This window comes from Bombyx mori, chromosome 7 (assembly GCF_030269925.1).
Source record: "Bombyx mori chromosome 7, ASM3026992v2".
Lineage (NCBI taxonomy): Eukaryota > Metazoa > Arthropoda > Insecta > Lepidoptera > Bombycidae > Bombyx > Bombyx mori.
The window spans coordinates 9,227,353-9,241,177 of NC_085113.1; the positions used below are offsets into that span (position 1 = coordinate 9,227,353).

The 13,825-nt window shown below is 36.5% G+C and overlaps 1 protein-coding gene across 12 annotated transcripts in view; it reads left to right on the forward strand.

Moving 5' to 3' along the window:
- The window catches only part of LOC101745976 (trithorax group protein osa), a 107,933-nt gene that overhangs the window by 54,426 nt on the left and 39,682 nt on the right, over positions 1–13,825 (forward strand). The window lies entirely within an intron of this gene.

Sequence of the window (13,825 nt, forward strand, 5' to 3'; positions counted from 1 at the left end):
TATATTTTGTTCGATTTTGGTGGCTTATTATTTTTGAGCTTATCTCGTTACAATAATGTTGCAAATAATTTAAAAAAAATCTTATCTCAAAAATATTTACATAGATAATTATAGTAAACACTATGATGTTCCGTGTAATTAAGAATTTTATTAATACAAAAAATTTCTTCATAAATCATTATTTAATTTTCAAAGTCGTTTGCGTGGCTTGAAAGAAGTAAGCGGAGAAACAGACAGACATACAGCGAATTTATTTAATCATCATCATAATCAGCCTTTTGGTACCCACTGTTGTTGGACCTCCCCTTTTTACGCCATAATGTTCAATCGTCGGCCATGCTAATGCACGACTTCTCTGCGGTCCCGAATATTTCATCAGTCGACCGTAGCATAGATCTTATGGCACGTCTTCCGAACTAACCTCAGCCTAGTAATTATCTAAAACTATTTAGTAAATTTCTTTTACATTTATATTAGGTTTTTTTTTTTATTGCTTAGATGGGTGGACGAGCTCACAGTTCACCTGGTGTTTAGTGGTTACTGGAGCCCATAAACATTTACAAAGTAAATGCGCCACCCACCTTGAAATATAAGTTCTAAGGTCTAAACTCTAAAGTATAGTTACAACGGCTGCCCCACCCTTCAAACCGAAACGCATTACTGCTTCACGGCAGAAATAGGCCAGGTGGTGGTCTGACAAGAGGTTCTACCACCAGTACAAAGTTTCGCCATCGTAAAAAAGCGTATTTTTTTTCTAATAAATATATTTAATTTTATGTATACAACTTGAAGGTATAAAAGTTGCGCTATAAACTTTAAACTGCCGTCTGGTTGCATGGTTAACATTCGACAAGCCTTAGGGATTACTTTGTAACAGTTTAAGTATTTAGCTTGCTCGAATATCGTAAATTAAAAAAATCGGTTGTCTGTAAAGTCGATTTACTGACGATAGTTGAACGTGACAACGTCATAAGAAAATACGCCTCAGAGCGAGGTAACGCCGCATGAGTCATGTTTCTTCGTGCGTGCAACCGGCTCCATCGAATTATAAGACGTTGTCACGTCAAAAGGAAACCCACTTGTGACCATAACGAATAAACGAGTGCATGGTTCACCCCATTTGGCACCACAACATTACTGGCCCATAACCAATGTCAGTAAACGTACGATGATGTCCGTACGCGTTTCTCGGAACTCCCACGGTGATTTCTGATCTTTATGACATGTCGTTCTACTAACGAGGATTGAGAAGAGTGCCCAGCTATTGTAGAAGGCGGCTTAGCTTGTACCTCGGGCATTCCTGACGATGACCACCGCACCGTGTATTGACATTACTGGCCATACCCAACTATGCTTGTGTAAGCAATACAAATAAGTTAGGATACGCCCCTACCACATATACTTGGGTATAGATTAGAGCAATAAGTTTTTAGAAAACCTTAGATTTCTGTTGAATATAATCTGCCGTTTCTAGTCAATAAACAGTATTAGTAGTCGAAAAATTATACACTTTAAATATCTGCATTTGTTTTTTTTTTACTTTTCGATAAATAGGTAAATTTCGCAGTTACTAAAAATGATGTATTAAAATTGGTTTCGTCGATGGTTTTGGTGGGCAAATTTAAAAACCTTTAATATATTTTTAAAGAACACATGAAATTGCGCGCATACCCTTCCTTGATTTTTGTAAAAAGAAAAACGTTGCAATAACACCCACCATCATTGGCATAAAGACGTTTTGTCTTTAACATCCTCGATGTGGGATCGGTGTTACCGGGCCGGGTGGTCGTAACACGTAACTCGGGACCACCCTCGATGCTTGTTTACGAATATTTAACATTTATTATAACACTAGCTTTTACACGCGACTCCACTCGCGTTCGAGTAAAAAAAACCCTCTGGATTAGTACCTATTTCTTTTTCTTGATGGAGGGTACCTGATCTTATTTTATTTGCCCTTGATGTAAAATTTCATGATAGTCTATTTGGTAGTTAGAAGTAAGTATCAATTAGATACTTACTTTGACATTCATCTATATATTAATACGTGAAGCAAAAACTTTGTATCCCTTTTTACGAAAATTGCGCGGACGGAGGACTATGAAATTTTCCACACTTATAGAGAATATAGAGAAGAAGTGCACAATGCTAATATTTTTTAAAAATAATGCATAAAAGATACATTAAATCAATAAAGAAAACATTACACACACTACATACCATGTATTTGACGCACACACGCATGCATACTATTTATTGTCAAACTTTTGTTCTTGACGTGTGTTGTCAAATTGAGATTAAATATTGTTTGTCTTTGTTAATATTTTTTATAGTGTAGTCTTGGCGAAATTTGTGATTATAGAAGTATAAAATACAATCATAATACTGTACAAACTTAAAATTCCAATTAGTTGTAGTCGAATTTCGACTACTGCGGGACCTCTAGTAACATTAAATGGGTAATGTATGTTATAAGTCATGGCAATGGACTACATTGATAGATTAACAATTGAGTATTAATGAATATAAAATGATAAATCTTATTTTGCACAAGTTTCACGTACTGTACAATAATATTAAACGTGATGGGGTAATCGTTGTGGGTTAACTTGTAATGGCATTGACCCCGTGACCCCTTGTAGTTGTGACGCAACCTTCTGTCACCGCCGCAATCAATCACTCTGGGGTTTTGTGACGTTTCGCCACTTGTGGAACACGAATCTTTCCGGCTGTTCCGTGGTACGTCACCGTAAAATATTCTACGTGATACTACAATAGGGATGCCCAAAAATAATAATTCACCTCATTAATCTGCCGCCTTGAAATTTCGCTTTTAATCTTTTTTAATCTCTAACAATAGTTTGAAATTAATGTAATTTTGATGGTCATAATGATGTCGAAATGTTGGGAATATAAATCTACCTACACCTACCAAGGTTCGTCTCTGCAACCTCCTTAAGGTAGACTGTCAGAGAATGCCTATGGCATTAAGTCCGCCTTTATACTGTCTAGTATATAAAGTTATAAATAAATAAATGTAAATTTGTTATTATTATTTCGCGCATACGGTACTATAAAGTTACTTATGCAATTTTTGTTAACTCGGAACTGAGTATGAGAAAATACATTTTTTAATAGTTATTAGTGGGACGAGAGAGATGTTTGCTTTTACTGATGAAGTTTGTAGTTCATTTTATTTCTATATAAACTAGCAAGACTACATAAGAATTATATAATAAGATGTTGTATTTTCCGACGTTTCTCCTGAAAAATTACATAATTTGCATAAGTGACGTTATCGCACCGTATGTGCGATTTAAAAAAAAAGACAAACTTCATATACATAGATTCAATAGATGAATCCAATGAAATGCGACTGAACACGGCAGTGATGTCATTTGAACGCAATTGGCAAACACACCTAGACCTTTGGCCAACAATTCGTGACCGAGACTTCGAACAGCCCATAACGTTCACAACTTCAGACTAGAAACGCACCTTTATACATAGTTACAATAAATTTTATTTAAACGTCGTGATGGGTTATTGTAAATAGACACGTATGTGTATACTCTTTGAGAGTTATAAAAACAAATCGTTCGAAATCGCTAATCTTCTTCGCGCGAAAAATCACCGTACCGTTTAATCTTTGTGTTTACAAATACGTTATTATTCGGGATTTATTTAAGATGACCCCTTCCTGTTGGCAGCCGTCCAACGGGGTATCCCCTGCATTTACCAGACAATTTAATAATTATGGACTTTAAATAGGTCAGTGTGAGTATGTGTGTGTGTGTGCGTGTCGGTTCTCTTTTTCGTGTTTGAAGAAACTTCGATTCTCAGAAGCGGTACTACGAGTCTCTGTGTAATATAGGTTAATGTCACGTCCTGGAATTGTGTGGATAAGAAACCTATAGATGTATAAACCTGTCGTCGTCGTCGTCTGAAAGTGAGAGTTTCAAGTTTGTACAGAGAACGCTCTCGGTATCAACGGAGCGCCCGACAATACCAGATTCGCATAATGTGGCGTCTCCAACAAAACAACTACACGGGTCTCGGAGCTCCTTGCAGAAATTTCAGTAGATTAAAAAATAAAGCGCTTATAAAATGTCGCAAAGTATTATAATACATTGTGTAGTAATTGTATGTATATTTACGGATATATGTATGTATGTGTATATGTATGTGTACATATATGTATATGTATTGCACTGCAGTGGTACGTGTACCGCGCGTAGTTCGTTTCCAAATGATTCTTGTCCACCTGATGGTTGTCTGGAAATGATCGCTCTTAGCGATAAGACCGCCAATTGTACTTTTTTGTATCGCACTGTTTATTTGTTTTCTGGTGTACAATAAAGAATACTCTCTCTCCCTCTCTCTCTCAAAGATTGTTCTTGTTGATTTAAACTCTGACGTAAAAAGATAAAACCATTCATTTTTATTATTTACTTTTTGACATCAATGACATGGAAAATTACGAGGAGTATGTGTTTTTTTTTTTTAAATATATGAAAATGTAGGTTTTTAATAATAATTACATTCAGTGCCGGAATTTGGCGCTTGGAGTCATGTCTCCAGATAATAAATAACGAGTGCAGCGATTGCGACCGCCAAGCCGGGGATAAGGGGAGTCTGGGGAGGGTTCGACCATTTTAATGTCCCGACGCCAGACTTTATATTAAACATTCGACCTTGACACTGGCCTACATTGACACCGGGACACGCACACACACACGCCCACGCTTCACGTCACGAAAAGAAAAGTTCATTCAATGTTTCGACACTTGTCGCGGCTCTATAAATAAATATATTATGTGAATCTGTTTGACGTGCTCTAGTTCGACGATAAGAATCGAATATTCATTTGTTTGTTTACATTACGAATGTTTTTTTTTTATCTTGGGACGTTTTAATAAACCACGCACGACTCTTTGATGATAGCGTTCCATCAGATAAGATCTCTTTAAACAAAGTAGGTACATCCGGCGTTACTGTGTAGCAGTGTTATCTTGACATTGTTTTTGAACTAACCTAACGCTATGTTCCATTTTCGTTTACTTCCTATAAATCTTGTGTTACGCGTATGCGTTTTTCTCAAAGCCCCGAGGAAACTCTTGGTATTTCTGATGGAAGGAGTAACAACCATCCATTATGTCCCAAAGGAATCTTGGGTTCTGTTACGAAACACGCAGATCAAGAGTTCCAAACTTATGTCTGGAAGCAGATCCTTGTACGTCTAGGTAACCACTTAACGCCAGGTGTGCCTCCAGACTTCGTCTCTCCGCTTATAACAATAAACTCTTATTGATAATTTAAGATTGTTTGTAACGTTTAACCCGTCAAACCAAATCTTTACTAATTTACATCACAAGTGATTGCCGACTCAAATCTTTTTTTTTTAATTATTATTCAAAGATTACTGGTCCGAAGGCCTTTCCAGTTTCACCAGGACAGGTGGGCGAGCAAAGGCTCAAGCAAGAGGGGTGGGATTTGCTAACAACTGCCCGAGCGCCTCCGAAGGAGACCTAACAACTCAAGAGCAATTGCTTCGCGAATGAATCTACTACCAGATCGGAATCGCGACCCGCTGAGAAGGTGTGTGGCGCATTTACGTTGTAGATGTCTATGGGCTCCAGTAACCACTTAACACCAGGTGGGCTGTGAGCTCGTCCACACATCTAAGCAATAAAAAAATAAAAAGATCCGGCGAGAAACTCAGCGAGCTCAAATCTACGTAGTGTCGAAAGGTATACTAATGAAAATCGCTATATATAAAAACGATAGAAAACCTATCCGTTCGTTTTATTAAAAACCAGTTTCGTATTTGAATTCGTTTGAGCTTGCAATGTAATTACGGCAACTTGCAAAATTATGTAACGACTTTACCGTTATTGTTATTGCGTGAAACGAGTGAGTAATGTGGGTCACTGACGAGAACAGAGGCAGGGTCGAGATGCCGTTGACGCTTCTTTACGATTATGTAACAACAACAACAACGACGCGGTATTGTTTCGACGTACAAGGACACTCACTAACAAAGGATTCACGATTTGCATATCTGGCGCCCCTATCTATAAATACGTGAAGCAAAAACTTTGTATCCCTTTTTACAAAAATTGCGCGGACGGAGGAGTATGAAATTTTCCACACTTATAGAGAATATAGAGAAGAAGTGCACAATGCTAATATTTTTTAAATATAATGCATAAAGGATACAGTAAATCAATAAAGAAAACATTACACACACTACATACCATGTATTTGACGCACACACGCATGCATACTATTTATTGTCAAACTTTTACGTTCTTGACGTCTGTTGTCAAATTGAGATTAAATATTGTTTGTCTTTGTTAATATTTTATATACTGTAGTCTTGGCGAAATTTGTGATTATAGAAGTATAAAATACAATCATAATAGTGTACAAACTTACAATTCCAATTAATTATAGTCGAACTTCGACTACTGCGGGACCTCTAGTATAAATAAATACATTTCTCGTCATGCAAACAACGTAAGTACGTGTGTTTCGGAATTAGACTTTGTGTTCTCATGCCACTTATGTATGTCGCGAATAAAACGTAATTTTTAACAACACCTTCGGGATATTGTCCAGAATCTAGTACTAGTATCGGAGTTTGGCTGTTTCTAATATACAATAAAATAAATCGATGCCTCCAATGAACACTACGCTAACTCCAAATTCGTAGATTTAGTAAGGAGGAGCGTTTAAACGCAAAAAAGTTGAACAAATCTTTATTATTGCAGATATATTTAAGGTTTTTTTGTGTAACTAGCTGATTTACTCTTGCTTCGAACCCCATCCATAATGATTAATTGTAATACTTTTAGTATAGTGAAGCGATTTGCGTGAAAAACGAAAATTTCAAAATTTTGAGTTAGTGTTCATTGGAGGCATCGAAATCATGCCACTTATGTATGTCGCGAATAAAACTTTATTTCTGAACACCACCTTCGGGATATTGTCCAGAGTCTACTAGTATGTATCGGAGTTTTGGCTGTTTCTAATATACATTAAAATAAATACAATAAAGTATTGAGAGTGAAATACGTACTCAGCGAATGTTCACGATTGACGTCCACGGTGAAGGAATAACATCGTGCAATAAAAATCAAACCCGCAAAATTATAATTTGCGTAATTACTGGTGGTAGGACCGCTTGTGAGTCCGCACGGGTAGGTACCACCGCCCCGCCTATTTTTGCCGTGAAGCAGTAATGCGTTTCGGTTTGAAGGGTGGGGCAGCCGTTGTGACTATACTAAGACCTTAGAACTATATCTCAAGGTGTGTGGCGCATTTACGTTGTAGATGTCTATGGGCTCCAGTAACCACTTATCACCAGGTGGGCTGTGAGCTCGTCCACACATCTAAGCAATAAAAAAATAAAAAAAATAAAAAATATCTTTATTAAGAGTTGCATATTGTCAAAAGTTAGCAATTTCCATGATCATAACTCGTTGACTCTCAAAGCTTTTATTCCTAAAAGATGTTACAACAGCACATGTAGATTGTTCAGTTCTGGCAGGTGTCGTGTGTCACTACGGAACTGGTTAGGTATCCGGTTAGAAGTGGTCGTCGTCGGCGACGATCCACAGATGGCGCTACACGTCACATGGCAAAGTTATTCGTGAGATGATAGAAAAAGGTTAATCATACATTTGACGTAAGAATAATTGATAAATAAACTAAACTTTGATTAATGATAATTTTCCATAAATAAAAAATTTAAGATAAACTTCATAAATAATAATGATAAACTTAAACTCAATTCAATCAAGTTTTTTTTTTATTGCCTTTGTAGGCAGACGAGCATACGACCCACCTGATGGTGAGTGGTTACCGTCGCCCATGGACTTCAGCAATGCCAGGGGCAAAGCCAAGCCGCTACCTAGTGATATTCGAGTAATAAAACCAAAGCTGTTTGGTTTATAAATAACGCTTGAGTTTTGAAACATTGTTTATAAGTCGTTATTAATTAAAAACACTTTATCTGAATAATCTATAATGATTGAGTTACGAACTAATTTGCGGCACGACAGGCGGCTTATGTAACTAATCGACAATTAATCGCACCCTTATTACACGATCGCGCTGTGGCTAACCCACTAAGGCATATTTCTTTTATTTTGCCGACTGCCTGCCTCGTGGCTTTAGCCTCACTTATAGACTGGCTTTACTCAGAATTCAGAACTGGTTTTATAAACGTATGTACATTGAATTCTACGATAAAATCGTTTTACTTATATATTTCAATGAAATTGTTCATAACCTATTAAGTACATAATTGTTACTTATTAGAACGTTCGGAATTCTAATTGATTGTCCGGCTTAATGCAACGGTCAGTATCTAATATCGGTATCAGTTGTATTCTAGTACAGAATAGTATAATATGCGTGTTGACCCGCCTTTCCCAATAGGCCATCTCCGTGTAAATTCGCGCTAATGCGATATAATATGCATAACATATTTATGTACCCAGTGAAGTTGCACAATTTGTATTAACACTGTTGTTGCTGACTGTATTTTTTTTTTTTATTATTTATTAGAGCCATACACCTATTAGGTTAAGTCGGCTTGAGTCTGACTGTATTAAATAATTTTATTTTTGTGTCTGTAGCAACTTTTCGTTATATTACATATCGGCTCTTTTGTTTTTGTCGTTCATATCATAACGTATTCTGTCAATATTATAAATTGATAATTTAACAAATTTGCACGAAGTTTTTCAATAACTTATTTGCATAAAGAGTTATGTATTTGTATTTGTAGAGGTATTGAATGAAAACGTGATTCATTTGATTAATTATGATTAATGTCATTGAACTCTTGTTTTAGTATGTTTAATATTTTTACTTTGAATATTTTTTTCATTTTCTTTTCATTCGTTAATGATAAGGATGTGTTGTGAGCCCGCATTGTTTTTACTGGTGGTAGGACCTCTTGTGAGTCCACACGGGTAGGTACCACCACCCTGCCTTTTTCTGCCGTGAAGCAGTAATGCGTTTCGGTTTGAAGGGTGGGGCAGCCGTTGTAACTATACTGAGACCTTAGAACTCAAATCTCAAGGTGGTTGGCGGCATTTACGTTGTAGATGTCTATGGGCTCCAGTAACCACTTAATACCAAGACAGTTCGGTCTTCTATTTACGTTTGTTAAAAATAAATTATATAATATAATTGGATTTATCATTTCCAAATTCAATTATCATATTTTATGAGTTTAAAATGAAAAAAAATACTATTTTTTGTTGCGCTCGTCTTTCTGTACATCACAATATTTCATACGGACACCGCGGGCATTATATCGATGAAAATTTAAAGGTCCGTTAAAGTGTGGAAAACTGATACGTGTTATATAGCAGGATCAAAATAAATCTAATGCAGATACCTGCACATAAGTCGAAAAATAACTTTTATATACGTAAAAAATTGTATTAAACAAAATATTCATTATATTTTGAGATGCTCTGTTTTCGCTTAACGGCCCTTTAGAATAATGTATTTATAAATACATTGACTTTCAACCGTGATAGTTTTCAACCACGCAACCGGTTTTATTCATAACAACTCACTGTAATCACCCTTTTAACCACGATGATTTTCGACAGGTATTTTTCCATTCAATTATTAGGTTGTAGGTATTTCCTTCGAATAGATTTTGTAGGTACTTCAAGGAACGAACGACGAACGTTTTCTGTGTGCTTAGTGCGAGTTTTTTAACGTTCTCGATAGCGTAAAAGTTAGCTCATATTTGTATGGAATTGGGATCGTTTGCGTACGTTTGCCGCTAGGGGCGCTGTTCCAATTGAATATGCAATTTCGAAAAGGGCACATCTCTGAAAATGTAGTAAAATGTTCAGGAAATGAAAAAAAAACTGATTATTTTCTAAAGCGGTGTGTTAAAATGTAAACTTTTGAGTTATATTTTAGTGTGAATTAGCAATTGAAAATTACTGGAATTATTATAAAATGGGTGTAGGTAAGCCTCAAAACTACATGTATATGAAAAAACGTATTTGACAAAATATGCGACATGCGCCCTTTTCGAAATTGCATATATTCAATTGCATTCAAAATTGGCTGAACTTTTACGCTATCGAGAACGTTAAGAAACTCGCACTAAGCACACCGGTGTTGAACGAGTCCCCGCACTAGGCTCGCTTCGTGCCCTCGGGCGTCAGTAGCTATACATATGGGACGGAGCGAGCTCGGCGTGCCGTCGCCGCAATATCGGCCCGGTGAAATCGCTCGCCCGCCCGCTTCGTCTCTCCTCACGCCTCGCCTGCGCCAGTCACCGTGCGCCAACTGAAACGCGCGCACTGCTAACGCAATCGAACTCACGATATTTCATACACAAGTCTTAGCTTGCAGCTCCCGCTTTTGCCTTCAGTTTAGATCCGTATCTATTGCGTTGATTTGTAATTTATCAAGTTCACTAAAAGCGGTTGAGCTTTGTTTTGTCCTCGTCTAAACGCGTTCGAGTGTCGGTGTGTGTGTGTATGTGAGAGAGAGGTGCATGCCTGCATCTCGACCCAATTTGTGTTTAACAGTCGTCACTAAAAGTATTCAAAACGGCTGTCATCATAAGGCGGCCCGCGACATCAGTAAGTAACATCGGACTGCATGACTCTCGTTGTAAAATAGGACGATTCTTATCTATTGCAGATGTGTGCGTGGGCGAAACGACGCGGGGTCGGGGTTGTGTGCGTGACATCCGATCGCCTCGACCGCTGTTGTGTGTGTGTGTGTGCCGTGCCTTGGCTCAATATTCAGTTCTATTTTGTGACAGAGCAGCTATGTTTGTTTTTATTATCATAATATGACGAGCGGCTGCTTTTACTGCAACTAGATTTTAATTCATTCACATGCGTTTATTATTTTACGGGTCTTAAAACTGCAACATTGAATTCATCAATTAATTAATTTACCTTAAGAATTTAGATAAATTTTTCATTTCAAATAATATACATCTAAAAAGTCGGAATTATGGAAAATTAGCTAAAAGACTGTAACATTATTGGTAAGGAATGGAAAAAAAAAATTGCACGATTTGCGTTTTCCGTCGGTACCCGGCGGCAATAACCATTGGTAGCCGTACATTTTCTGAGTCTCATACAAGACTCAATTTACTCATTACACGTTATAAAGTTCAGGTCACGACCTAGTCCAACAAAATGTAGACTAATTTATGAAATTTTTTAAAACCAGATTTAGCTAGTTTATTAACAGAGAAGGGACAAAAACGGGTTCCGCAAAGGATTTTCCTTTAGTGTTCTTTCTTGATAGAACTTTATAACTTGTAAATTACACATTAACACCTCTATGTTTTGCTGTTTCAAAATACTGAATTTAAAAGTTAACGCACTTCACAAACACACTGGCAATTATTATTCATTTAACATTTATTTTATTTATTTGTACGTAATTGTTATTGAACATAAAGTTCGAAAGTCCGTCTTATTAAATGTAATTCTCTACTGACATTAGTAGCAATTAATCTTTTTCTGGCTAGACGATGTCAAATCTATCACAAATTGGCGTATCCCATAGGAATTCTACAAAACAGCAAACAACATTTTTGATAGGTTTTCATTTTTATACTTTTTTAGCTTGGTACATTAAAATCGAACATGCATTCGATGGCTAAAAAGAACACTTGTTTGACATATTATAAGGATTGACTTTTGATCCACCTATTACTTCATTTGATATCGTTCCTTAGGAATATATAGATAAAAAAAGGTAGTTAAATTTGTATACAATGAAATCGAAGCCTTTTGCTGATTGTAATGTTCCTGTGTAAGGCTACAATATACATGTAAGTGAGCCTTAGTTATTGCTATCGTTTAATTATACCTCTAACTTTAATTATTCTAAACATCAGAGCCATGCGCCCGGAAATCCATAATTTCAACATTTCTAATTGTAATTGGTTCTGTTTTACCGGCATCTATGCGTCTATTTCCAGTTTGTATTTTATTTTTCGTTTCATGTCTCGGCCTTTAATTGTTTTTATCAGATAAATTCAGGCTATTTTTATGAGAATTTCAAGGATTACAGGTCACCGGTATTCGTAAGTTCCATAGGAAAATAACTAAACTGCTGAAATAACGGAATTGCTGAACAACCGCATTTAGTTTGTTGTGTATTCAAGGAATATTTTGTTTGTTTATATTTTTTCTTAAAAGTTAATAATAACATTTGTGGTTTTGAGACGCTATTAATTGAGTACATAAATCATTGATACTATTTGTTTGTTTACAAAGAATGCAGATATTTCTTTCATTTGATCGTTAACAATTGTGTTTCAGTGTGTATTGACTACTAAAGTAGCATTGTTATCAGGGACGCATGTGTTTGTTATATTCGTATGCGTTACTGATTATTAAACACGATCTCACGCTTTGCGGTAGCCGTGGAAGAACGTCGTAAACGACCGACATTAACAAATCAATCGTCGATTTTATTGCTTGGGGCTGTAAAAACTAAAATGCTCGCGGGAAGAGCGGCGTATCACGCGTTTCTCTTTCGTCGGTGGCTCATACAAATTATACGATGTGTATTACGTATAGCTAGGTAGGTGGGCCGTCATTATTTATGTTCTCTAACAGTCTGTTCGGTGGTGTGGGTTAAAATCGGAGCAGTCAGCTGATCGTCAATGTGTGCGTGCGTTCTTCGGGAAACACCTTTCGATGACGTATGCGAGATCCGTTTAATTGGACATTCACATTGTTCCCCGATTTTTTTTTTTGGTGTGTAGTCGCTGAATATGGATCGCGTTTTGTTTTTCAAAGATGTTGTTTCGTTACTCAATCCACGCTACTTTACAAATTTAAGATATGTGCATTCATCACATTGTTTTGAAATTGTCATAACTGATTTCTTCAATTGGAGATATACAATAAAATTCTTATGTGATCGTTATTTATTTTCAGCTATTGTTTATGACAAACAGCATTGATTAGTCTTATTGTCAAACGATCATTTTGATCATTTTTCGGTTTTTGTGAATTTATCGTTTTTGGATTATTTTGAATGTTGTTGTTCTGCAGATAGTAAGTAGTAGTAACCTTTGGTGTAGATACTTAGTTGGTTTTATTGTCTGAATTGGTTGATTTATGAATTCGGTTGTCGTTGATATCATAGTTGTAATACATTTGCTATTACATACCTTCATATATTGTTTTGACCACAGTTATGATTTGTATCCCAATGTAAAAGTTGAGGCGTCTAAATAGTACACTAATTCTGCAGAACAATACTAATTCAGCCCAGTGTAAGAATTACCAGATTTTTTTGTGTAACATGTTGTTCAGTCCTTATGAGTGCTCCACGACTTTTCATGTCTGGACGGGTTCAAAGTACCACGTGATTAACTCGTCAAGTGACAGTAGAACGACAGTCGAAAGTTATTAGGGAGACTTGACTTTGAAGTTGAAAAGGGAACCTCCCCCACCCTTCTCGTCACAAATAAATAAGGCAGAGTCGGCATGCGAGAACAAGAACAACAATAATAATAATAATTTGATCTGGCCCTATCAGCTGGTTCGTCGACACAGACCCGAGTAACAGGTGGCCTATAAAGACATTCAATAAAGTGTGTTGTATGTACCACTTGCCTTCGTTGCGGAACCGTCTATTTTACACAAATACTAACACACACATACACACACATAAACATACTCGGTTAGAAATCCTGGTTTTCGTTGTACGCTCTTTGAATTTTTACCGAAACTGATTTGTTTACTTTTTTTCAGACATTGAATTCTTCATTCTGTTGGTTCAGATAGCTTTTATA